Genomic DNA, 27,316 nt, shown 5'->3' with positions numbered 1-27,316 from the left:
GCGAAGTACAAAGTGTTGGTCATTACCTTTCAAGCCCTACATGGTTTGGGTCCAGGTTACCTACGGGATCGCCTTCCCCCGTACAATCCGCCCCGCACACTCAGGTCCTCTGGGGAGAATTTACTTTAGTCAGTCAAAGCTACACTATTACCCAGAGGACCTTTCCTTTTGTCACCTAGAGACTGTGGAAAGGCCTGCCGGAGGAGATTCGTCAACTTAACACTCTTTCCGAGTTTAAGACAGCTATAAAGACTAGCCTCTTCCGGCTGTCCTACCCAGATGAATTTAAAAGCTATGAATTGTAAGATGCCCTGATAGTTATTTTAATATTGCATTGATTTTATATGCTCTTTGAATACTTTTATGCATTTGATTTATATTGAATTAATGTTGTTCCCTGCCTCAATCCAAAGGGAAAGGCAGGTAATAAATAAATATATTATTATTACTATTATTATTATCATTATCATCATAGAATCATAGAATCATAGAATAGCAGAGTTGGAAGGGGCCTACAAGGCCATCGAGTCCAAACCCCTGCTCAATGCAGGAATCCACCCTAAAGCATCCCCGACAGATGCTTGTCCAGCTGCCTCTTGAATGCTTCTAGTGTGAGAGAGCCCACAACCTCCCTAGGTCACTGGTTCCATTGTCGCACTGCTCTAACAGTCAAGAAGTTTTTCCTGATGTCCAGCTGGAATCTGGCTTCCTTTAACTTGAGCCCGTTATTCCGTGTCCTGCAGTCTGGGAGGATCAAGAAGAGATCCTGGCCCTCCTCTGTGGGACAACCTTTTAAGTATTTGAAGACTGCTCTCATGTCTCCCCTCAATCTTCTCTTCTCCAGGCTAAACATGCCCAGTTCCTTCAGTCTCTCTTCATAGGGCTTTGTTTCCAGACCCCTGACCATCCTGGTTGCCCTCCTCTGAACACACTCCAGCTTGTCTGCGTCCTTCTTGAATTGTGGAGGCCAGAACTGGACGCAATACTCTAGATGAGGCCTAACCAGGGCTGAATAGAGAGGAACCAGGACCTCACGTGATTTGGAAGCTATACTTCTATTAATGCAGCCCAAAATAGCATTGGCCTTTCTTGCAGCCATATCGCACTGTTGGCTCCTATTCAGCTTGCAGTCTACAACAATTCCAAGTTCCTTCTCGTTTGTAGCATTGCTGAGCCAAGTATCCCCCATCTTGTAACTGTGAATTATTATTATTAATATTATGACTAATTGTTATGAGTGAGCAGAGTTGCCACTGAGGTTTCTTGCAAGGTCTGGTACCTTGTTCTGAGGCCAGTAATGAGCTTTTGTCTCTGGTCAAAACTGGCTTCAGCTGAGATAGCATAGGGTGCCTTTTCTTATGTCCCTTAGGGTGGGTTCCCCTCCCTAGATAGGCTGTAGGTCATTGGTACTGCCTCTGGATTGGGGTGATAGCTGAGATGAGGGTTAACACCTGTCTCAGGTAATGTCTGTATCTTACCAGAAAGGTTGTGGCTGTCCAGAAGAACCCAACAGCGTAGGAAACAGCCAATAATACAGGCAGGTCCAAGGGCATTTTGTCCATGTCCATGACAAGCTCCCAACTGTTCTGAGCCCAAGCTGGACTCTCCTCCTGAAGTCCCTCCTGCATTACAAAGGCCTTTTGCAACCTGGGGGAAGCTGGCTTGACCTCACAACGAGGCAGGAGCACCTAGGCAACCCACTAGCCCTTCCTCATTACTCTGAGTAAGGGGCACTGATGTGAGATCTACACACACTGGCAACCTTCCTCAAAGGTGCTCCAGGGCAGAGACAGTCTCATTGTTCATCTTTATATGTCGTTCTAGAAGACCATTTCTTTGGCTGAAGTGCAGTGTTAAAATGCATAATACGTAATATAAAAAGTTGCTGCACAAAAACAAAAAGAGATACCAGACAACAGTTGTGGCTAAAGTTAGAGAAAGATATCACACGAATCTTGAATAGGGTGACCATATTTTGGAAACCAAAAAGGAGGACAACATGGTCGTCCCCAAGGGGGCGTGTCCAGTACCAAGGGGGCGTGCCCACCCGAACATAGCCTTGGTCACATGTCTGATTTTACAGCACACATTTAAGACAAATCTGTTCTACATAACATCTTAATGTTAAAATCACTGAAATAAAGAACAAGTGAGAGATTCAATGTATCTGAAATTAACTTCACTCACTCCTACTTTTGTAGGTTTTGCTGTACTTTGAAGCTTTTGCTATACTCTGTGTGTTACATTCTCCCCTTCCCTCAAATATCTTTTCTGACTGTGTCTTCACTCATTGCAAGCTGCTGTTGTTGTTAACAGAGTTTGCTACTGCCCCCAAATCTGTTTCAAATTTGGTACGGCTAAAGCTCCACCTAAAAGCTTTCATGGTGCCAACTTTCAGCTCTTTATCTTTAAAAATGGCAGTTTAAAAAATAATAATTTTAAAACCTCATTTTTTAAAAAAATTCCTAAAAAATCAATGGATGAACAGATCTGTTTCAAATTTGGTGTGGCTAAAGCGCTACATAAATCCTATCATGGTACAAAGTTTCATCTCTTTAACTTTAAAAATGACGATTTAAAAAATAATAATTTTAAAACCTCAATTTTTTAAAAAAAATCTAAAAAATCAATGGATGAACGGATCTGTTTCAGATTTGGTATGACTAAAGCCTTTCCCAAGAGCTATCATTGTGCCAAGTTTCATGTCTTTATCTTAAAAAATGACGGAGTTATAAGCATTTTTGCTAATTCTCATTAGAACTGCTCTTTGGAAAAAACCCGGATTTCCCCTCCCCCTCCCGGATTTGCCACCAAAAACCGGGCAAATTCGGTCATATGGTCACCCTAATCTTGAATCTCACAGCAAACCTGACTCATCTGAAAGATGAAAGGCCAAAATTATGACAGAGAGGTGGGAAGCTACTTTCACCGAAGTCTTTAAATAGGCTGACCATATGGAAAGGAGGTCAGGGCTCCTGTATCTTTAACAGTTGTATTGAAAAGGGAATTTCTTCAGGTGTCATTTGTATATATGGAGAACCTGGTGAAATTCTCTCCTCATCACAACAGTTAAAGCTGCAGGTGCCCTGCCCTCTTTGAAATCTGGTCATTCTAGTATAGCTCCTGCAGCTTTAACTGTGGTGACGAAGAGGGAATTTCACCAGGTTCTCCATATATACAAATGACACCTGCTGAAATTCCCTTTTCTATGCAACTATTAAAGATACAAGAGCCCGGTCCTCCTTTTCATAGGGTCACCCTACTTTAACAGCAGTGACAAACTTGAGCCTGTAATATTTCCTCAGTTCAGTGTCTGTCGGTCCAGTGAACTCAGTATTGTCTACACCAGGAATATGAGATCTTTTTGTGCCCCTGGGCACATTTGGCCATTTGAAAAACTGTCTTGGGCACCACCACAAAATGGACCTGTGGCAGATGACAGCATTGGCCTCCAGCCACCCACCATCTTCATCTCCAGAGCATATCTCTGAGCCCTATGCCTGGCCCAGGGCCACTCATGGAGAAAGAAGCTTGAAGCCCTCACTTGGCTTGGAAGGGGTCCCAGAAGCCACCACAAACTTTCATGATGAAAAGGAAAATAATAATAAAAATTAGAGGGTGCGGCATCTCAACAGGAGCCAGGAATGGTACCCAAGTGCCCATGGGTGCCACATATCCTGGCTCAACCTGGTCTACACTGACTGGGAATGGTTCTCCAAGCTTTCAGGCAAGAGTGTTTCCCAACTTTAATTGAAGATGTGTTGGATCGAACCCGGGCCCTTCCTCATGCAAACTCTGTGCTCTGCCACGAACTACAGCCCTTCCCTGCACATCTTGAAACTCAGTGCTCAGCTTTACACAGGTCAAAGTTCAGAACCTGACAACTAAAGTCATGTCCAGCTGTCCCATAGAAAAGAAAACAGGTGATGCAAACCTATTTTTCTCCCTATAAAGTGCAAAGTGTAATCGGGATGTGGTTCTTCCTCTAGCCTATAATTATAAAAATGACAGTAATTCTTCAGGAATCCCCCATGGATTTCCACCCTGCAAATAATTACCAAAGAAAACCTGGAGAAAACATGCTTCCTATAAATATGTTCTGAGCCCTTCCGTGTGGGGATTGGGTGGTGTCTGATCATTGGATGGCCATTTATTTCTTGCTACGGTTGAATTCCTTGCTGGGGTCTGTAAAATTTGCTCTGCTTGCCACGGATGGTTTGGCTGCTGCTGCTATTTTGCATCCTGCCTCAGGTGACCCAGAGGATGCTGAGGACCACGTGCCGCATGACCAGGCCTGATGCACTGCAAGAAGACTATTACAGGCCAGGAGACCTTATAGTCGGTGGGAATTTACCACTTGGCAGTTATTCCTATGACGAAACTGCAGACTTTTGTAGGTTACCCCGATTACAGATGTCTCATGATCCAAGGTAGATTTCCACCAGTGGGATCTGGGATAGGTTCTTCCCTTTTCTGCTCTCAGATTTAGGCCGTAGCTAGCTAGACTTAAGGTTTATCCCAGGATTGTCCTGGGGTCAAACCTGTTCATCTAAGTGCCACACAGGGCATCTAGTGCTCAGGCAGGGATGAACCCGGGATGATCCTGGGATAAACCTTAGGTCTAGCTATGGCCCCTGTCTCCTTCCAGGGAATTGTATCAGTGATGCTGCAGACAGTAAATATATGTCGGTTTGATATACAAGCCTCCAAGACTTGTCTGGTTACTATTATGATGATTCCTACTATTTTGATTTATATCTTTCCTCTTTCCCTCTCGCAAGGAACCCAAGGCCACAGCTAGACCGAAGGTTTATCCTGGGATCATCCAGGGTTCGCCCCTGCCTGAGCACTGGATCCCCTATGTGTCACCTAGAAGAACAGGTTTGAACCCTGGATGATCCAGGGATAAACCTTAGGTCTAGCTATGGCCCAAGCCGGCCCACCTGGTCCTCCTCTTCTCCATTTTGTCCTCACAACAACAGCCCTCTATTTCCAGGCATTTAGCAGCAAGTGACGGGTTTTAATCGATCCCAGATATCTTTTTAAGGTTGGCCGACAGCTCAAAGTTGTTCTTAGATGTATACTGTTTGTTGTAGGTTTAAATGGTTTTAAATTGTGTACGTCGTTTTTAATGTTTTAACCTTTTGTAAACTGCCCAGACAGCTTGAGCTGTAGGATGGTATAGAAACGATACTAATACTACTAATAACAATAACTCTGTGTGGCTGTTTAGGCTGTGACTCAGTGACTGGCCCAAAGTCACCCAGTGAGCTTCCATGGCTGAGTGGGGACTAGAAGCCAGATCTCCTGACTCCCAGTCCAACATTCTAGCCACTACGCCACACTGGTTCTCCATATATACAAGCAAGCAGGTTGAAATGGAGGCTTACTAATGACTAAGAGATGTCCCGCAATCTGTGCCCAAAGAAAGAGCTCATCTAAGACATTGGTGGTGAAAGTAAGTCTTGATCTACTGGTACATCTTTGGCTGGTCTGTGGTGGATCATGAAGAGTTTCTCACTCCCTGTTGTGCAAAAACAGCAGCCACACATGACTCCTTCCCACCTGAAATGATATTGATGAAATGAAGAAACCCTGGGGGTAACTAAGAATTGGGTTTTGCTCCAAGGGCTTTTCTGTTTTGTTGCATTACTCAAAACAGAGTCCTGAGCTCTGAGGTACATGTTTCTATTTCAAATGGCAGGTTCAGGCTGGGGAAAACTCTGTTTTGAAAAGGATCGATCATGCAAGCTGGAAGTCTGTCCAACCCTGGTCTGAATCTCACACCCCGGTATTCCTGGAAGTACTTTGAACTACATTTCTCAGCTTCCATGAGAAAATGCTGGGGACTATATGAGTTGGACTAAAGAAACATTGAAAGTATTCCCATGCCTGGATACTTCAGGATTTTTGTAGGGTCTGGATGAGATTCTATAATATTCAATAATTGTATGTTTTTTGTAGCTGCAATCATGAAGGCTCCGTTAATAAAATGCTCAAATGATTAATTGTTAGTAATTGGAATATTTAGTGTGTGGAATAAAGATACCAGTCCTCGTGGCTCTGAAAAAAAAAGGCTGCTTTAAACAGAAACACAGGGAGTATCAAGTAGACCAGTATATAGCAGCAGCTCTTCAGGGTGTGAGATGGGGTCTCTGAGCTTCATCCCATATACCTGCTTCCTTCGGATTATCCTTGTAGCGCTAAGGCCCAGCGGTTCTCAACCTGTGGGCCGGGACCCCTTTGGGGGTCGAACGACCCTTTCATAGGGGTCGCCTAAGACCATCGGAAAACACATATTTCCGATGGTGTTAGGAAACTGTATTGACTAAACTATGTCATGTATCATCTTTTGTATTATTAAAGCTATTGTTATGTATTATTTTCATTAGCAAACCATCCCATGACAATGGATCATGTAGAGAAGAACGAAAATAATTTTATGGTTGGGGGTCACCACAACCTGAGGAACTGTATTAAAGGGTCGCGGCATTAGGAAGGTTGAGAACCACTGCGCTAAGCTTTCGCTGTTGTCATTGTCGTTGTTGTTGTTGTTGTTGTTGTTGTTTTTGCTACCGGGCGACAGCAATCCTTTGCATACCAGGAAGTGAGTTTAAGGGGGGAAATGTAAAAAAATCATAAAAAATCAATGGATGACCCAATTCAATTCAAATTTGGAATGCTTAAAGCTTTCCCTAATATCTATTACTGTGCCAATTTTGGTGTCTTTATCTTTAAAGCTCACGCAGATGTAAGCATTTCTTTAAAATCCTGCTCCTGCGCCCCAGCGGTGGCTTGGAAGATGCGCTCAGAATCTAGGGGCTAAATACGGCGAATCTTTTGGCTTTATAGCACAATTAAGGCAGGATGCATGGGAGTACTTCACAATCAAAGCAGATAATAAGGTGGAAAGCTTCAGAGTCCTTTGCATGCAATTCACAGTGATTGCACAGTATAAAGCTCTCCATCTCTCTCTCTCTCTCTCTCTCTCCCCCCCCCCAGGGTTGCCTGAGTCTGCCAAGTACTGGCATAGGGAGCAATAGCTCTGGAAGGAGCTTCTCAATCATTGAACTGTGGTTCCTCCTCTACAAATAGAACAAGGCCATAGCTAGACCTAAGGTTTATCCCTGGATCGTCCAGGGGTCAAACCTGTTCATCTAGGTGACACACAGGGGATCCAGTGCTCAAGCAGGGGCGAACCCTGGATGATCCCAGGATAAACCTTAGGTCTAGCTGTGGCCCAAGTTTCTTGTCCTCATCTTTCCAAATATGGGGATAATATCCGGGCAAATCCGGTCATATGGTCACCCTATCCTGGAGAGATCATGAAACAGCTTTCCTGACAGAAGAATCCTAGCATTTATTTATTTATTTATTTATTCATTTAAAAAATGTTCTCTTAGTAGACCTTAAAAACAATGAATTACAAATCTCGTGAAGCAGATCTGCAGGGCTCCTCCGATGTACCTATGAAATGCTTCTAGAAAGCTGCTGTGTCTCTGGATGTCAATAGAATAATCTGAATTTCTCTGGGAAGTTTCTCTGTCATTGGTCTATTAAGATTTGTCTTTGTTCTGAGAGGGTTGAACCAGATGGACTTTTAATTCTCTACTTCTCATCAGTTCTGTTGTGATCCCCACCCAACTCCCACTGTCACTCTCATATTTTCAGAACAATATACATGAATTATGAGCACTTCATGGCCTTGGCGTTCACCATACATGAGATCAACAAGGATCCGACCCTCCTTCCCAACACAACGCTCGGATTCCGCATCTATGAACACAAGGACCTTGCAAGATATATGCATGTGAACAACCTCGCTCTGCTTTCGACTCGGGGGCGAATGGTTCCCAATTATAAATGTGACAGGCAGGATCCACTGGTCTCCATTATTGGGGGTCCAGACTCAAAACCCTCAAGAGAGATTGCCTCCTTAATTGACATCTTCAAGATCCCACAGGTAAGGGGGTTTCTTTGGGGAGAGATGTGGGGGACCTGCAGAGCTCAGGAACACTAAAATGGGGACGCTAATCTCTGCCAATAACCTTGATGGTATCCAAGAATTCCAGGTTGCTATGGCCTGATTCACACCACGTAGTCATGGGTCACTTGTGTAAGAAAAGGATTTGTACTGGGAGAAATAACAAGGAGTTTTGTTTTGCCTTAAAAACTCACAAATGCTCCTTATTCGTTTCGCTGTAAACAACTAATGCAGCTTCTGTTCTGTGGAATGGGGAAGTCTGCACAGACAACCGTGTAGAATTTGTCAGTCTTTTATGTGTGGGACTCTTGTTCCTATGATCATATGGAACCTCCAGCAATATCAGAAGCAGTATGGTCATGTACACCAGTTAGTGGGGAACGACACTGGGAGGCAGCTGGATGAGCACTGGGTTAACCTGAATTCCTGACTAGGGGCCTTGCTAGACAAGGCGTTAGCGCGCTTTGAGGCCCGGTTTCCTTGTGCGTCCACAGGCCGGGGCTGCGGAACGTCTAGCAAGGTCCGTGGCTTTTTGCGGCTACTCGCTTACTCGGGCCGGGGGGGATCCTGGGGGGACATGGGGGGGGAAGGCCGGACCAGCAGGAGAAGGGGATGGCAAAGGGCGACACAGGACAGTGAGGGATGGCGAAGGGCGACACGGGACAGTGAGGGATGGCGAAGGGCGACACGGGACAGGGAGGGAGATGGCGAACGGCGACACGGGACGGGACAGGGAGGGAGATGGCGAACAGCGACACGGGATGGGACAGGGAGGGAGGGCGGGGAAAGAGTGGGCAGGGGGCTTAATTTTAAAAAGGGTGGGGGGCTTAATTTTTTAAAAAGGCTCCTACCTTGTCCGCAGTCTTCGGGGCGCACGTGGCCCCTTTAACAAAACAAAAAAAATGGCCGACGCTGCAGGGCTTCCGGAGTCCCTGCACGTCGGCCATCTAGGAGGCGGGGCGGCACGTGCTAAAGTTAGCGCGCCGTCAGCGCGCCTCCCTGCTGGCTTATCCAGCAGGGTCTAGCAAGGCCCTAGGTGGGCCTTTAGTCTGATACAGCAGGGCTCTCCTTATGTTTAATTCCCATACAAAATTACCTATGTTTTCGCCACATGCCTTAGAAACCAAACCAAAAATACTTGAATTGGGGCACTTCAGGAGTGTTTTATTCTGCCTCACTAGCAATGGGTCTCATTTTATATTTTGGGGAGTCCTGATCCATTTCCACACAGGATTTAAGTGTGGGGAGCGTCCCTCAAGTGAGAATGCTCCCAGCATGGGTAGAAAGGATCATATTTCTTGAATATGAAGAACCCATAGGAATATTCATTGCAAAGGTCAGGAATTGTTTCTGGGTTAGCTGCATTATTTTGTGGGGGTGAAATCTACGGGGTGTGTGTGTGTCTTTAAGACATCATTGAACTCCAGTTTATGTTTATACATCCATTTCTAAAATTGGCTTCTTCCTTCTGGGTAATGGTTCGTGCATCAGAAGTCTGTTGCAGTAGTCCAGGGAGGCCTATCACATAATGAAAAATGCTAATCTTGAAAGCTCCACAAAATTCTGTCACAAGAGACTGACAGGAATATTCATTCCTCTAGCTCAATTATGGCTTGTTCGACCATGCTCAGGGAGAGAACTGGGAATTTCCTTCATTCTTCCAGATCCATCCCAATCAAATTGCTCAGTATGTGGGCTTAGTCCAGCTGCTCCTGCATTTCCACTGGAACTGGATTGGGCTGGTTGCTATCAGTGACGACAGTGGTGAAGATTTCATCCAGACCCTGACACCAATGCTCAAGCAGAAGGACATCTGTGTGGCCTTCACAGACATGTTCAAGCCAACGGACCGACAGCATCAGCTTCAAGTACTGTCTGGCTCCATTCCTAAGTCGTGGTTTGAGCCCCAAGTGGTAATTGTGTTTTCGGTCCCCATTGTTATGGAACAATTAATAATGTTGTTGGCATTTCATGAAGAAAAGACCAAGTCCCCATTTCGGAAGGTTTGGATCCTGACATCCCATATCCTAATTCCTGGGATGCCATCACCCTTGGCCCCAAGACATTTCAAAACCATCCATGGTGCTTTGCACTTCCGAGTTCACAGAAGGGATGTGCCAGAATTCAAGAATTTTCTCCAGGCTTTAGATCCACTCCAACTGCAAGGAGACATCTTTCTCCTTGACTGGTGGGAAGTGGCATTTAAATGTCAGTTTCTGAGATCAGGCCGACCCCTTCAACAGGGAAAGAGAATCTGTATGGGGAAGGAGAAGCTAGAGGACCTTGACTTCTTCAAGTGGGAAATCAGCATGACCGATTGCAGCTACAGTTTCTACAATGCTATCTATTCTGTGGCACATGTGTTACATACCAGTGCAATGCTGGGAGAAGGCAAGAGGTGTCGGAGTATTCAGACATGGCAGGTAACATCCTCCTTCAAATTTGGCAATCTTATAAAAGGAGCCTTGGTGGGTTCTCAATGGTCTGATCGTCTTCCATGGGTGTCATTTCTCCTGAAGATCATAGATAGGACTAACAAATAGAGGAGTCATCTGCAACTTCTGTAATAATTATGTATTTAAAACCTTGAATATTCAAGATAATGAAACTAGGCATGCCTCTACCCGAAAGATAAATGGATCCCCCAGGATCATGCTCCTTCTTGACAATCAGAAGATGACATTCAGACGTTGATCCTTTTCCAGCTATAAGCAAATCCCCTGCAGGTCCCAGAAAGATATGAGGGTAAATATAAGGCAAATACCAGCCCCAAAGGCCCTAACTACTGGGAAGATGTATTTCAGCTTTTAGCACCAAAAGAAGTTGAATCTTAGGTCTTAAAGCATTGTGGGAGTGTAGTTCGTGGACCACCATGCTTGCCTGATTGATGCAAACCAGGCAAGCACAGTGGTATCCATTGATCCACCAAGCCACTATTTTGCAGAATTTTTTTTGTCTCGGTCATTTTCCTAAAGAGCTGTATAGCTTTAATAGCTTCTATATATTATCTCTTTGCAAAATTGGACCTGTCTAGCAGGCATGTATTTGAGATTAATGGCAGAAAAGGACCATTTAACCCTGCTGTTATGCATAAGTTTTATTTTATTTATTTATTTTTATTTATTTAAGGATTTTTATGCCGCCATTCAGCCAAAAAAGGCTCTCACGGCGGCTTACAAAATTATTTCTTGACAGTCCCTGCCCACAGGCTTACAATCTAAAAGACATGACACAAAAGGAAAGGGGATTGGGAAGGAGGAGGAGGAGGAGGAGGGGGGAAAGGAAAGCAAATTCAGGCACTACAATCTTAGTTGCAAAGTTCAGCAGTTACAGTTGACAGCAGGAGGGAGGGGGCTCTCAGCTGGAGCTGGACCCAGGCACGATGGAGAAGTGCCTGGCTGCTGCTTCCTCCCTCACTGGTGGCCTCTGCAGAGACAGTTGGCAGCAGGAGGGAGGGGGCTCTCAGCTGGAGCTGGACCCAGGCACAGTGGAGAGGTGCCTGGCTGCTGCTTCCTCCCTCACTGGTGGCCTCTGCAGAGACAGTTGGCAGCAGGAGGGAGGGGGCTCTCAGCTGGAGGTGGACCCAGGCACGGTGGAGAAGTGCCTGGCTGCTGCTTCCTCCCTCACTGGTGGCCTCTGCAGAGACAGTTGGCAGCAGGAGGGAGGGGGCTCTCAGCTGGAGCTGGACCCAGGCACAGTGGAGAGGTGCCTGGCTGCTGCTTCCTCCCTCACTGGTGGCCTCTGCAGAGACAGTTGGCAGCAGGAGGGAGGGGGCTCTCAGCTGGAGGTGGACCCAGGCACGGTAGAGAGGAGCCTGGCTGCTGCTTCCTCCCTCACTGGTGGCCTCTGCAGTCTGCAATCTTATTTACTCTGCAAATAAGTGGTTCTTTACAGCTGTTATTTGCATAAATGAGCAGTTCTGCAAAAGTCTGAGCCTCCATTTTTGCGTAAAATGGCCACCCTGCCAGCAATCAGGCAGGCATGTGCCACTCACAATGCACCTGTGACAATATGGCTCACCACATATGGCAAACAGGGCTCAGTGTGCAGCATGAACATCACTACATTCATTCGTCCCTAATTAAAGAACAGAGTATAGAAAAAAGCAGCATCCAAACTTGAGGGCAGGCACAATATGTTACAAGATGCCAGAACTCACTCACAGTTACCCAGTTTTCTGGATTTTATTATTTTATTATTTTTATTATTTATTTATATAGCACCATCAATGTACATGGTGCTGTACAGAGTAAAACAGTAAATAGCAAGGCCCTGCCACATAGGCTTACATTCTAATAAAATCATAATAAAACAATAAGGAGGGGAAGAGAATGCAAACAGGCACAGGGTAGGGTAAACAGGCACTGGGTAGGGTAAAACTAACAGTATAAAGTCAGAACAAAATCAAGTTTTAAAAGCTTTAGGAAAAAGAAAAGTTTTTAGCTGAGCTTTAAAAGCTGCGGTTGAACTTGTAGTTCCCAAATGTTCTGGAAGAGCGTTCCAGGCGTAAGGGGCAGCAGCAGAAAATGGACGAAGCCGAGCAAGGGAAGTAGAGACCCTTGGGCAGGCGAGAAACATGGCATCAGAGGAGCGAAGAGCACGAGTCGGGGAATAGTGTGAGATGAGAGAGGAAAAGTGAGAGGGTTTTCTCTTCCATTGCAGCTCCTGGCCTCTTTGAGGAGCATCCGCTTTAACAACAGTGCTGGAGAGGAAGTCTCTTACACTGAACATGGCAAGAGATATGATATCTTCAACTGGATCTACTTCCAAAATCAATCTTTTTATCCAGTGAAAGTTGGAGGTGTGGATTCAGGAGCTCTCCAGAACCAAGACTTCACCATTCAATCTGAGGCAATTGTGTGGGCTACAGAGGTAGGGCTGGAGTGAAGGTTCTGGGCTCATGGGTGAACTAAGGAATGTTGCAGGTCTCTCCTTTGCAAACTGAAGGTGTCTTCCTTGAGACGGTGAAAGGCCTACTGAATCTGGGAGAGGGTGTATGTTGTCCAATTGCAAAGGACAGTTTTTGCTTTCAAAAAATCCCAGGTTCAGTACTTTGAATCTCCAGGTAGGGCTGGAAAATGGTCTACCTAGCAATACTGAGCTAGGTAGTCCAAGGACCTGATTCAAATGAAGGCAGCTTCCAACATTCCTGTTTCTGCCCCAGAATATATTCAATTATTTATTTATTTATGGTAAAGCAGTTTCTGCAGCTGAAACTCTCCCCACGGCCTGAGTTCGATCCCAGCAGAAGCTGGTTTCAGGCAGCCGGCTCAGGTCGACTCAGCCTTCCATCCTCCCGAGGTCGGTAAAATGAGTACCCAGCTAGCTGGGGGAAAGGTAATAATGGCCGGGGAAGGCAACGGCAAACCACCCCACTATAAGGCCTGCCAAGGAAACGTCAGCGAAAGCTGGCGTCCCTCCAAGAGTCAGTAATGACTCAGTGCTTGCACGAGAGGTTCCTTTCCTTTTTTCCATACCGCCCAATTGCCGAAGCTCTCTGGCCTGTTTACAAATTTGATCTGAGTGTATTATATGATGGGTCAAGTAACCTGCAGGCAGGCATTAGATATTGGGCCTCCTAAATTGGTGGTCTATCATTTCATGGGAAACTCTGTGGAATAGCTCCGTTTGTCCTTTCCCTTTTAGAAAATACCCTTTGCAAGGTGTGTGGAGAGGTGTTCTCTAGGGCACCAGAGAAAAGTTCTAGCGGGGAAGCCGGTTTGCTGCTACAGATGCAATTGTTGTCCGGAAGGGACCGTTTCTAACCAGACAGGTACCTCAAATGTTCAGAGCAAAATAAAAGTTTAGAACGTATTGGGGAAAGAGATTAATACAGTCAAAGTGAAGATCATGTCAAAGAGGAAAGTCCACTACTTCCACTAGGATCCCCTTTCTAAATTCTAGTTATGCCTCTTTTTCTGAAATGTTAGTTTAGCGTCACATCTGCAGCAGTTTGGGCAGAAAATGGATCAGGGCTTGTGGTTGGTTCTCCTTGGAACAACTACAGTATGTTACCCCAAGGTCAAACCAAGTGCCCTTTGTATCCATACTAATATCTTTGTCATGTAATCCAGTCTCAGCACCAACACATCTCCTTAGAGAATAGAGCATAATATGAAGAAAATGACAGATAGTAACCTATTTTAATTTATTTATTTGTTCATTCAGAATGATTTTCATGGAGTCAAGTTCTTACCTGGTTTTCATTTCCAGTTACAGAGTTTGCGATTTTTATCCTTGTTGAACATATCTGATAGAAAAGGTTTTTTAAAAAGTATCTTTTCTGACTGTGGTCTTATAAATCCTGATGTGAATGAAAGCTGTAAAATAAAACGAGAAAAGGGCATTTCTATTCCCATTTTGGGGACTGAATTTGCCCCCAAATAAAGAACATCCCTCTCATTTTGAGGTACTTCAATGGTTCTTGCTCTTTCAGATGCAGTTCGCTGTGCTCCGTGCTCAGAAGATCAACACCCAAACATGGAACAAGACCAGTGTATCCCCAAGAAGACCCACTTCCTTTCCTATCAAGAGACACTAGGGATCATTTTAGCTTCACTGGCCCTTTCCCTAACTCTAGTCACATCTCTTGTGCTGGCAACGTTCATTAAACATCGCAAGACCCCAATTGTCAAAGCCAACAACCGAGACCTCACCTATGTCCTCCTCATTTCCCTCCTGCTCTGCTTCCTCTGCTCCTTCCTCTTCATCGGCCGACCCACAACAGTCACCTGTCTTCTCAGACAAACTGCTTTCGGGATTATCTTCTCCATTGCCATTTCATCCATTTTAGCAAAAACTGTCACAGTGGTTCTGGCCTTCATGGCCACCAAGCCAGGAAACATGGCAAGAAAACTTTTGGGGAGGAAACTGACAAACTCTATTGTCCTGTCCTGTCCCCTCATCCAAGCAATGGTCTGTGCTGTCTGGCTTGTGACCTCTCCCCCATTCCCAAACTTAGACTTCCATTCCCTGGCTGGAGAGATCATAGTGGAATGCAATGAAGGATCGGTCACCATGTTTTATACTGTCTTGGGCTACATGGGGTATTTGGCTCTCATCAGCCTCATGGTGGCTTTCCTAGCAAGGAAATTACCAGACAGCTTCAATGAGGCCAAGTTTATCACCTTCAGCATGCTGGTGTTTTGCAGTGTTTGGATCTCCTTTGTGCCCACTTACCTGAGCACCAAGGGGAAGTCCATGGTGGCTGTGGAGATCTTCTCCATCCTGGCCTCTGGGGCTGGTCTCCTGGGTTGCATCTTTCTCCCCAAATGTTACATTATTGTGCTGAGGCCCAATCTCAATTGCAGGGATTGTCTCATGCAAAGAAGTAATCTGTGAAATTTATTCTTTGGCAAATTTCCTGGTAATTCATTTATTTGCTGGCCAGTCAATCATAAATCCCCATCATATTTATCAATAGAAGAGTTAATCTGACCTTGTCTGTTTTACTTGAAAATTGCTGTTGGCATTCTCTTCCCCTCCTTATTGTTTTACTATGACTTTATTAGATTGTAAGCCTATGCGGCAGGGCCTTGCTATTTACTGTTTTACTCTGTACAGCACCATGTACATTGATGGTGCTATATAAATAAATAAATAAATAAATAATAATAATAATAATAATTAATCTGACCAATCAAATCAAAAGTCGTGGTATGTAACCTTATGTATTTATTTATTTATTTATTTATTTATTTATTTATTTATTTATTTCATTTACCTTTAGTCTAAAGAATTCCAAAAATCCAGAGGGCACATCTTGTAAACTGTTCTCATATGTGTACTAAAAGTCATTAGAAGGTAATAACGCATTATTGATTTTTTTTAAAAGAAGTATAGCCATTAGGAAAGTTGTACAGTTTCAAAATATTTCTTAGAAGCCTGTGGACTACCCCATTCTTCACTGTACTTCTCCTGGACTTAAACAGAAACAGTGATGGACTTCACTACCACAAGATGTTGTGATGGTCACTAATTTGGATGGCTTTGAAATGGGGTGGAATAAAGCATTGCTCTTCTTCTGTTTCATCTTACCTTAAGTACTTGGATATGCTGAATTAATTAAGAATTACTTGGACAGGGACTTTGTCAAATTCCTGCTCCTTTTACTGTCTCCCACCCCCTCAGCTTACGAAGTTGCATCATCTCTCTGCACCTAAATCAGAGATAAGATGCATCCACAATCACCCCTCAGAAATTTAACGTTTTGAAAGTCCTGGGGGAATTGCTGAACCCTAAAGAATGAGAAGTAGAGCTCAGCCAAAATTTCTCAGAGGACATTTTCCCTCAGAATTTTCCTGAGAATTTTCTTTTTCTTAACCTACTCCCCCTTGGGGGAAAAAGGCTGCTTTGCAGGACTTCCCCAAATTTTCTTTTCCATATTTTAATGGGTTTTTCTTTCCCTCGGCACCACCTCCAATGCTCCTGAGTGATGCTAGGTATAGGGCATTGTGGAAATTGCAAAAGCAGGAGCCATCGTAGAAGATAGTCATAAACTTCACAAATGAAGCGAGTTCCAGTCCAAGCCATCTGGTGGGCATGCTCGGTCTTAGGGTTCCCCAGGATCCATTTCAGGATGCAGTTCCAGCACTCCACCAGAAAAATATGTCCAGGGATGGCAGGGAAAGGATTGTGCTGCCTGAACTCTTGAGATGAAAATCTTGTTTTATTTGTTGAGCTTCACAAAGGCCCAAGGGCAGATCCTGATGCCCAAATTCTAAACTTGAGGGTGTCGTGGTGGCTAAGATAGGGTGACCATATGACCGGATTTGCCTGGATTTGCCCGGGTTTCTGATGGCAAATCCGGGAGGGGGGAGGGGAAATCCGGATTTTTTCCGAAGAGCAGCTCTAATGGGAACTAACAAAAATGCTTATAACTCTCACATTTTAAAAGATAAAGAGATGAAACTTTGCACCATGAAAGGATTTAGGTAGAGCTTTAGCCACACCAAATTTGAAACAGATCTGTTCATCCATTGATTTTTTAGGAATTTTTTTAAAAATGAGGTTTTAAAATTATTATTTTTTAAACTGTCATTTTTAAAGATAAAGAGTTGAAAGTTGGCACCATGATAGCTTTTAGGTAGAGCTTTAGCCATACCAAATTTGAAATAGATCTGGGGCCAGTAGCAAACCCTGTTAACAACAACAGCAGCTTGCAATGAGTGAAGATACAGTCAGAAAAGATATTTGAGGGAAGGGGAGAATGTAACACACAGAGTATTGCAAAAGCTTCAAAGTTCAGCAAAACCTACAAAAGTAGGAGTGAGTGAAGTTAATTTCAGATACATTGAATCTCTCACTTGTTCTTTATTTCAGTGATTTTAACATTAAGATGTTATGTACAACAGATTTGTCTTAAATGTGTGCTGTAAAATCAGACATGTGACCAAAGCTATGTTTGGATGCACACGCCCCCTTGGTACTGGACACGCCCCCTTGGGGGAGACCATGTTGTCCTCCTTTTTGGTTTCCAAAATATGGTCACCCTAGGCTAAGATGGAGGCCTTCTTCTCTGCCATCAACACCTCGCAGTTGGGATGCTAATGGCTTTTTATGTGTGCTCCATCACATTTGTTCGGATCCTTACGCTGCTTGAACTCTCGCCATGTTCAGTCCAACTTTTAGAAGTTAGTCAAGTCCAACTGTCCCACAGAGGAACAAAGTATGACGAAAATCTGTTTTTTCTCCATCCGAAGTGCAAACGGAGCCCAGCGTTCTGGGGCTGTGCTTCATTCACCATCTTGGGATTATCGAAATAACAGTAATTCTTCAGGAATCCCTATGGATTTCCACCCAGCAAGTCAATAACAAGAAATCCTGGAGAAAACATGCTTCATATAAATATGCCCTGAGCCATTCCATGTGGGGCTGGGGTGGTGTTTGATCACTTCAGGGGCATTTTATTTCTTGCTAAGGTTGAATTCCTTTCTACAGCCTGTAAAATCCACTCTACTTCAGAGGCTGTTTGTAGCTGATCTGGGAGGGATGATTTGGCAGGTGATAATTTGGCTGCTGCTCTTGCTATTTTGCATCCTGCCTCAGGTGACCCAGAGGATGCTGAGGACCACGTGCCGCATGACTGGGCCTTATGAACTGCAAGAAGACTATTATAGGCAGGGAGACCTCATCGTCGGTGGGAATTTACTACTTAGCAGTTATTCCTATAAGGAGACAACAGACTTTCATAGATTTCCCCAATTACAGATGTCCCATTATCCAGGGTAAATTACCACCAGTGGGATCTGGGATACCGTACATTCTTGCCTGTTCTGTTTTCAGTTTTGAAGGCTCCTTCTCAGTAATTGTATTAGTGATGTTGTAGACATTAAATATATGCTGGTTTCATATACAAGCCTCCAAGACTTGTCTGGTTACTATTATGACGATTCCTACTATTTTGATTTACATCCTACCTCTTTCCCTCTCGCAAGGAATCCAAGCTGGCCCACCTGGTCCTCCTCTTCTCCATTTTGTCCTCACAACAACAGTCCTCTCTTTCCAGGCATTTAGCAGCAAGTGATGGGTTTTAGTTAATCCCAGATCTCTTTTTAAGGTTGGCTAGGGTGACCATATTTGGGAAACCAAAAAAGAGGACACCTAGTGTGTGTGTGGGGAAGCAGCTTTCTGAGTCCTGCAGAAAGTATTTTATTCCCCCACCACCTTAAAGAACCTGATTGGAGTGGAGGAGGGGAAAGGATTTTATTCTGCACCACCACCATCCACTCCAATTGGGGCCTTTTCTATAATGTCCACGAATGACCCACTTTCCCCTTTAAGACCTCAATTGGAGCTCGGGGTGGGGGAATGACGTGCCTCAAGAAAGCATGTCATTCCCTCCTGCCATGCCAATGGCAGCCTTAAAGGGGAAGGTGTGTCATTCCAGGACATTATTGAAAATGATAGAAAATCCCCCCTGACACCATGGAAAGCACAAAAACCAGGACAAATCCGGGGAAATCCTGACAGTTGGTCACCCTAAGGTTGGCTCACAGCTCAAAGTTCTTCTTAGATGTACTGTATAATGTCTCTTGTATGTTGCTATGGTTTTAAATTTTGTATGTCGTTTTCAATGTTTTAATCTTTTGCAAACTGCCCAGAAAGCTTTGCAATGGGGCAATATAAAAATGTTAACAACAACCCTGTGCAGTTGGTTAGGCTCAGACTCAGTGACTGGCCCAAAGTTACCCATCTTGCTTTTAGTAATGACTAAGAAATGTCCCATAATCTGTGCCCAAAGCAGACCTCATCTAACACAGGGGTGGCAAAGGTAAGTCTTGATCTACTGGTACATCGGCTATGGGGTGCTAGAGAAATGGGATAAATAGTAATAATGGCTAGGTGGGGACAAGACCTGGATCTCCAGACTCCCAAGCCTACACTCTAATCACACCACCACACTGGCTCTCTTGGGAATGACTAAGAAATGACTGGCAATGTGTGCCTAAAGTAGACGTCACCTAAGACATGGGTGGTGAAGGTAAGTATTGATCTACTGGTACATCTCTGGGTGGTCTGTGGTAGATCATCAAGACTTTCTGATTCCCTATTGTGCAAGAACAGCAGCAACACATGACTCCATCCCACCTTAAACGATACTGATGAAATGAGGAAACCCTGGGGTTAACCAAGAGTTGGGTTTTGTGTCAAAGAACTGTTTGCTCTGTTCAGTTGTGCTACTCAAAACAAACCCCTGACCTCTGAGGAGTTCAATTCAAGGTACATGTTCCTATTCTGAATTGAGCAGGGGGTTGGACTTGATGGCCTTGTAGGTCCCTTCCAACTCTGCTATTCTATGATTCTATGATTTCAAATGGCAGGTTCAGGAAACTCTGTTTATTTTTAAATGAACAGATCCTGCCATCTGGAAGTTTGTCCACCCCTGATCTGGATCTCATGCCTTGGTATTCTCAGATATAGTTTGGCCTACAACACCCATCATCCGTGAACATGGGCTGGGGACTATAGGACTTGTCCTGGAGACCCAAGTTTAGGAAACACTGAAAGCATTTCCACGGCTGGATGCTTGAGGGCTTTTTGTAGCTGCAGTTATGAAGGCTCTGTTTAATAAAATACTGAAACACTTACTTATTAGAATATTTCATGCACGGAGTAATGTTTTGGCAAAAAGTCCTCATGGTTTTGGCAAAAAGTCCTCATTCATTGAACTGTGGTTCCGCCTCTAAAATTAGAACAATTAAACGTTGAGCGCAGTGTACGGGTAGGTTCATGTCGGTTCATGTTCCATCACATATTGTGGTCCCAAGCTGTGTAGGGCTTTACAGGTTAAAACCAGCACCTTGAATTGGACTCAGAAACGAATAGGCAGCCAATGCAAGCCGGCCAGAATCGGTCTTGTATTTTCAAACCTTCTGGTTCCAGTTATCAATCTGGCTGCTGCATTTTGCACAAGCTGCAGCTTCCAAACTGTAGCCCCACATAGAGCGCATTGCAGTAAATTAATCTGGAGGTTACCAGAGCATAGACAACTGAAGCTAGGTTATCCCTGTCCAGAGAGGGGCCTAGCTGGGCCACCAACCGAAGTCAGTTCCATTGCGACCCTCACCCAATTCTCACTCTCATATTTTCAGAGCAGTCTACATGAACTACCAGAACTTCCTGGCCTTGACGTTCACCATACATGAGATCAACAAGGATCCGACCCTCCTTCCCAACACAACGCTCGGCTTCCGCCTCTATGAACACAAGGACCTTGCAAGATATATGCATGTGAACAACCTCGCTCTGCTTTCGACTCGGGGGCGAATGGTTCCCAATTATAAATGTGACCGGCAGGATCCACTGCTCTCCGTTATTGGGGGTCCAGACTCAAAACCCTCAAGAGAAATTGCCTCCTTAGTTGACACCTTCAAGATCCCACAGGTGAGGGGATTCACGTGGGGAAAGATGTAGGCAGGGCTGGGCAGAGGGGGGCGGCAGGGGGGCCAATTGGCATGGGCCTACGATTTTGAGGGTAAAGTTAGCGCGCCGTCGCCCCGCCTCCAGGCCGGCTCAGCCGGCCTGGTCTAGCAAGGCCCCCAGTCTTCTGGGGGTGAAATCTAAACTAGTGTATGGGGCCCCCCGAAAGCATCATAGAGCTTATTTTTATGTTTATACATCCATTTTTGAAATTGACATCTTCTTTCTGGATAATATGTCATGCATCTGAAGTCTGTTCTAGTAGTCCAGGGATGCCTGTGCCATAAATAAACATGCGAATCTTTATATCTCCATGAAATTCGGCCACAACAGACTGACAGGAAATTCATTCCTCTAGCTCAATTATGGCTTGTTCGACCGCGCTCAGGGAGAGGACACGGAGTTTCCTTCGTTCTTCCAGATCCATCCCAATGAAATTCCTCAGTATGTGGGCTTAGTCCAGCTGCTTCTGCATTTCCACTGGAACTGGATTGGGCTGGTTGCTATCAGTGATGACAGTGGTGAAGATTTCATCCAGACGCTGACACCAATGCTCAAGCAGAAGGACATCTGTGTGGCCTTCACAGACATGGTCAAGCCAACCGACCCAGCCCATCACCATGGAGTACTGTCTGGCTCGATTCCTGCTTCTTGGTTTGAGACCCAAGTGATAATTGTGTTTTCTATCCCTGATGTTGTACAGCAATTAACGATCATGGTGGCAATTCACGAAGAAAAGATCAAGTCCCCATTTATAAAAGTTTGGATCCTGACATCCCACATCCTAATTTATCAGCTGCCGACACCCCTCCGTGGTGCTTTGCACTTCCGAGTCCACAGAAGGGATGTGCCAGAATTCAAAACATTTCACAGGGCTTTGGACCCACTCCAGCCACAAGGAGACATTTTTCTCCGTGACTGGTGGGAAACGGCATTTGACTGTCAGTTTCTGAGATCAGGCCGGCCCTTTCAATGGAGGGTGAGAAACTGCACTGGGAAGGAGAAGCTGGAGGACCTGAATTACTTCAAGGGGGAAATCAGTATGTTCGATTCCAGCTACAGCTTCTACAATGCTCTCTATTCTGTGGCACATGCGTTACATAACGTGGGCTCATATGGATCCAAACGTGTATTGAGGGGAGAAGGCAAAAGGTGTCTGAATATTCAGCCATGGCAGGTAACGTCCTCTTTCAGCTTTGACAATCTTGTAAAAGGAGTCTTGTAGCTTCATCCCACGTACCTCTTTTCCCCGAATTATCCCCTACACCGCTAAGCTGTCACCGTTGTTATTATTGGTGTTTTATTTTATTTATTTATTTATTACATTTCTATACCGCCCAATAGCCGGCGCTCTCTGGGCGGTTCACAAAAATTAAAAACATTCAAAGTATAAAACAACAGTATAAAAAACCATCATATAAAATACAATAGAAAAGCTCAACCAGATAAAAACAGCAGCAATGCAAAATTACGAATTTAAAACAGCAAGTTAAAATTTATTTATAGACTGTTCAAATGCTGGGAGAATAAAAAGGTCTTCACCTGGCGTCTAAAAGCATATAATGTAGGTGTCTAGCGAACCTCCTTAGGGAGCTCATTCTGGGCGGCAGCGCTTCAAAGATCCTTTGCATACCACGAAAAGGGTTTAAGGCTCGGTGCTTGGTCCGTTGTTGTTTTCTTTATACATGTTGTCCTTGGGTAATCTTGTTCAATCTCATGGCCTCCAATATCATCTGTATGCCGATGATACACAATTATATCTTTCATCTCCGGATCTTTCTCCTGATGTTCACGATCGTATCTCGGCATGTCTTTCAGATATCTCAGCTTGGTTGCTTCATCGTCGTTTGAAACTTAATATGGCAAAGACTGAATTGCTTGTTTTTCCTCCGAAACCTTCTCCTCATCTCCCATTCTCTCTTACTGTCAATAATGTTACGCTTACTCCGGTCAAGGAAGTTCATAGTCTTGGCTTTATATTTGATTCCTCGCTCTCCTTTATTCCTCATATTGAGGCAGTAGCTAAATCCTGTTGTTTTTTCCTGTATAATATTGCCAGGATTCGATCATTTTTGTCTGTCTCTTCTGCCAAGACTCTTGTTCATGCATTGGTTATTTCTCGGTTGGACTACTGCAACCTTCTTCTCACTGGCCTTCCTTCTTCTCACATCAGTCCGTTGGTTTCTGTTCACCCCTCTGCTGCTAAGATCATCTTATTGGCTCGCCGCTCTGACCATGTTACTCCGCTTCTGAAATCTCTTCATTGGCTTCCAATTCACTTCAGAATCCAATATAAACTTCTCCTGTTGACCTACAAAGCTTTTCACGGTCTAGCTCCTTCCTATCTCTCCTCTCTCATCTCACACTATTGCCCCGCTTGTGCTCTTCGCTCCTCTGATGCCATGTTTCTCACCTGCCCAAGGGCCTCTACTTCCCTTGCTCGGCTTCGCCCATTTTCTTCTGCTGCCCCTTACGCCTGGAACGCTCTTCCAGAACATTTGAGAACTACAAGTTCAACCGCAGCTTTTAAAGCTCAGCTAAAAACTTTTCTTTTTCCTAAAGCTTTTAAAACTTGATTTTGTTCTGACTTTATACTGTTAGTTTTACCCTACCCAGTGCCTGTTTACCCTACCCTGTGCCTGTTTGCATTCTCTTCCCCTCCTTATTGTTTTATTATGATTTTATTAGAATGTAAGCCTATGCGGCAGGGTCTTGCTATTTACTGTTTTACTCTGTACAGCACCATGTACATTGATGGTGCTATATAAATAAATTAATAATAATAATAATAATAAAGGGGGGAAATGTAAAAAAAATCATAAAAAAATCAACGGATGATCCAATCCAATTCAAATTTGGTATGCTTAAAGCTCTCCTTAATATCTATTAGTGTTCCAATTTTGATGTCTTTATCTTTAAAACTTATGCAGATGTAAGCATTTGTTTAATTTGAAGCTTAAGAGTATCAAATCCTGCTCCTGGCCACTCGGAAAACAACAAATGATTCGCTCCAAAACTAGTAGCAAAATAGGTCAGGTCTTTTGCCTTTGAAGCACAATTAAAGCAGGACGCCTGGGAGTGCTTCACAATAAAAGCAGATTATAAACTGGAAAACTTCAGAGCACTTCGCAATAAAAGCAGATTATAAAGTGGAAAACTTCAGTGTCCTTTGCTCTCAATTTGCAGTGATTGCACAGTATAATTCTGGTGTGATAAAGCTCTACGTGGGTTTTCAATGGTCTGATAGACTTCCATGTGTGTCATTTGTCTTGAAGATCATAGATTTGAATAACAAATAGAGGAGACTTCTAGAACTTCCATTATGCATTTAAAACTTTGAATATCCAGGAATGTGGAATCAGGCATGCCTCTACTCAAAAAACAAACAGATCCCGCAGGACCATGCTCCTTCTTGACATTCAGCTGATGACATCCAGGTGTTGATCCCTTTCCGGCTAGAAGCAAATCCCCTGCAGCTCCCAGAAAGATATGAGGGTGTTTTCACCAGCCAAAAGGGCCCTAACCAGTGGGCAGGCATATTTCAGCTGATAGCACCCAAATAATTTGATTAATAGGTTTTAAAGCTAGGTGCATTAAAGGAGTCCTGTTTGTGGACCATCATTCTTGCTCTAATTGGTGCAAACCAGGCTAGCTCAGTGGTATCCATAAAAATGCTGGCCTGGCCATTTTTGTAAAGAAATGTATACCAGTAATTGCTATTGTCCATTGTCTTTTTGTCCAATTGGACCTATATAGCAGCCATTTTTTGGGGAGATTACAGGCAAATAAGCCTTTTAAACCTATAATCCTGCATAAATGGCTGCTTTACAGCAGTCATTCACATATATGAGCATTTATGAAAAGGGCTGGGCCTCTGTTTTTGTTCAAAATGGCCACTCAGCAAGGAAATGTGAAGCCATGTGCCATTCACCACGCACCTGCGACCACCGATGGCTCACCACATATGGCAAACAGTAGGGTGACCAACTGTCAGGATTTCCCCGGATTTGTCCTGGTTTTTGTTCTTTCCATGGTGTCAGGGGGGGATTTTCTATAATTTTCAATAATGTCCTGGAATGACACACCTTCCTCTTTAAGGCTGCCATTAGCATGGCAGGAGGGAATGACATGCTTTCTTGAGGCACATCATTCACCCACCCCGAGCTCCAATTGAGGTCTTAAAGGGGAAAGTGGGTCATTCGTGGACATTATAGAAAAGGCCCCCATTGGAGTGGATGGTGGTGGTGCAGAATGAAATCCTTTCCTCTCCTCCACTCCAATCGGGTTCTTTAAGGTGGCGGGGGAATAACGTACTTTCTGCAGGACTCAGAAAGCTGCTTCCTCACACGCAAACTAAGTGTCCTCTTTTTTGGTTTCCCAAATATGGTCACCCTAGCAAACAGGGCTGGGTATACAGCATGGACATCAGTACTTTCGACCATCCATAAGTAAAGAACAGAGTACAGAAAAAAAGCAGTGTCCAAACTTGAGGCAAGACACAGTATGCTACAAGACACCAGAACTCACTGACAGTTACCCAATTTTCTGGTTTTTCTCTTCTATTTCAGCTTCTGGCCTCTTTGAGGAGCATCCGCTTTAACAACAGTGCCGGAGAGGAAGTCTCTTTTGCTGAAAATGGCAAGAAATATGATATCTTCAACTGGATCTACTTCCCAAATCGATCTTTTCATCCAGTGAAAGTTGGAGGAGTAGATTCAGGAGCTCTCCGAAACCAAGACTTTACCATCCAATCTGAGGCGATTGTGTGGGCTACAAAGGTGGGGCTGAAGTGAACGTTCTGGGCTTGTGGGAGAACTGAAGAATGTCACAATCGTCTTCTTTGCAAACTGCAGGTGGCTTCCTTAAGAGGGTGAAAGGTCTCCTGAATCTGGGAGGGGGCACTGTCAGGTTTTCGTGTTAACCTTAACAGTAATTAAGGCAGATTATTGGCAAAGACTTGCAAGCTCAGCACGCCTGTTGGTAATAGAGTTAAGTAAGTAAAAGGCTCGCTCTTTCACAGCAATATGCAGTCAGCCAGTGGAGGTTTGAGGGTATGGCGTAAGCTGCTGCCGCTGCCAGAGAAAGGAGTTTGCTGTTTTGATGCAAAGCCAACTTTTGTCAAGGAGAACCGTAAAGCTGTTATGCTTACTTTGATTTATGGTGAGACAATTGCTTTGTTATAATTTGCTGCTACAAGCCTGGTTGTTTTGTTTTTGAAGAACTTCTCTAAATAAACTGCGTTGAAGATTCAAAACTCACGCTTGCGTTTATTTGCGAGCTGCGGAGGAATTTGTACAACAATACTTGTTTCTCCCAACAGGCGCGTCTTGTCCCATTGCAAAGAACTATCTTTGCTTGCACAAAATCCCAGGTTCCGTCCTTGGAATCTGCAGGTAGGGCTGGAAAATAGTCCATTCCTGAAACATGGGAGAAGAGCTGTGTGTCAATTCAGGCAATACTGGGCTAGGTAGTCTGACTCAGAAGAAGGAAGCTTCCAATGTTTCTTTTCCCACCCCAGAATATATTTTATCTGAGCCTCTTATATGATGTTTCAAGTAACCTGCAGGCGTCCGTTAGCTATTGGCCTTCCTAAATTGGTGGTCCATCATAGAATGGGAAACTCTGTGGAGTAGCTCCGTTTGGTGAAATGGTTGTCACTTGATATTCTCAACTGTTTGTCCTTTCCCTTTTAGAAGATACCCTTTGCAAGGTGTGTGGAGAGGTGTTCTCCAGGGCACTGGAAAAAAGTTCCAGAAGAGAAGCCAATTTGCTGCTACAGATGTGATCACTGTCCGGAAGGGACCATTTCTAACCAGACAGGTATCTTAAATGTTGAGAGCCAAATAAAAGTTTAGAACATATTGGGAACAATATGAATATGGTCATATTGAAGGTCATGGTCAAAGAGAAAAGTCCGCCATTTCCGCTATGATCCCACCCACCCCGGAGAATTCTATTTTTTATTGCATATGCCTTTGGTTTGCTGGATTGCAAAGGATTCACCATTTCCTAAAGAAATATTTAGTAATAAAATCATAACTCTTATGCCTCATTTTCTAAAATGTTAGTTTTAGAAACAGGTCTGTAGCAATTTGGGCAGAACACAGATCAGGCCAGATGGCTGGTTCTCCTTCGAACAACTGGAGCATGGTACCCAAAGCCAAACTAAATGCCCTTTTGTATCCATACTGATATCTTAGCCATGTAATCCAGCCTTGGTACCGACACAGCTCCTAAAAGTATAGAGCATAATATGAAGGAAATGACGGATAGCAATCTATTTTTTAAAATAGTCATTTGCTCATTCAGAAGGATTTTCATTTAGTGAAGTTCTTACTAGGGGTGTGCATGGACCCCCCGCTCCGAGCCGCTCCGCCCATCCTCCGCTCCTCTTCGCCGCGGAGCTCCGGC

This window comes from Elgaria multicarinata, chromosome 23, assembly GCF_023053635.1.
Source record: "Elgaria multicarinata webbii isolate HBS135686 ecotype San Diego chromosome 23, rElgMul1.1.pri, whole genome shotgun sequence".
Lineage (NCBI taxonomy): Eukaryota > Metazoa > Chordata > Lepidosauria > Squamata > Anguidae > Elgaria > Elgaria multicarinata.
The sequence above is the reverse complement of the archived record's forward strand: the minus strand, read 5'-3'. Positions refer to the sequence as shown.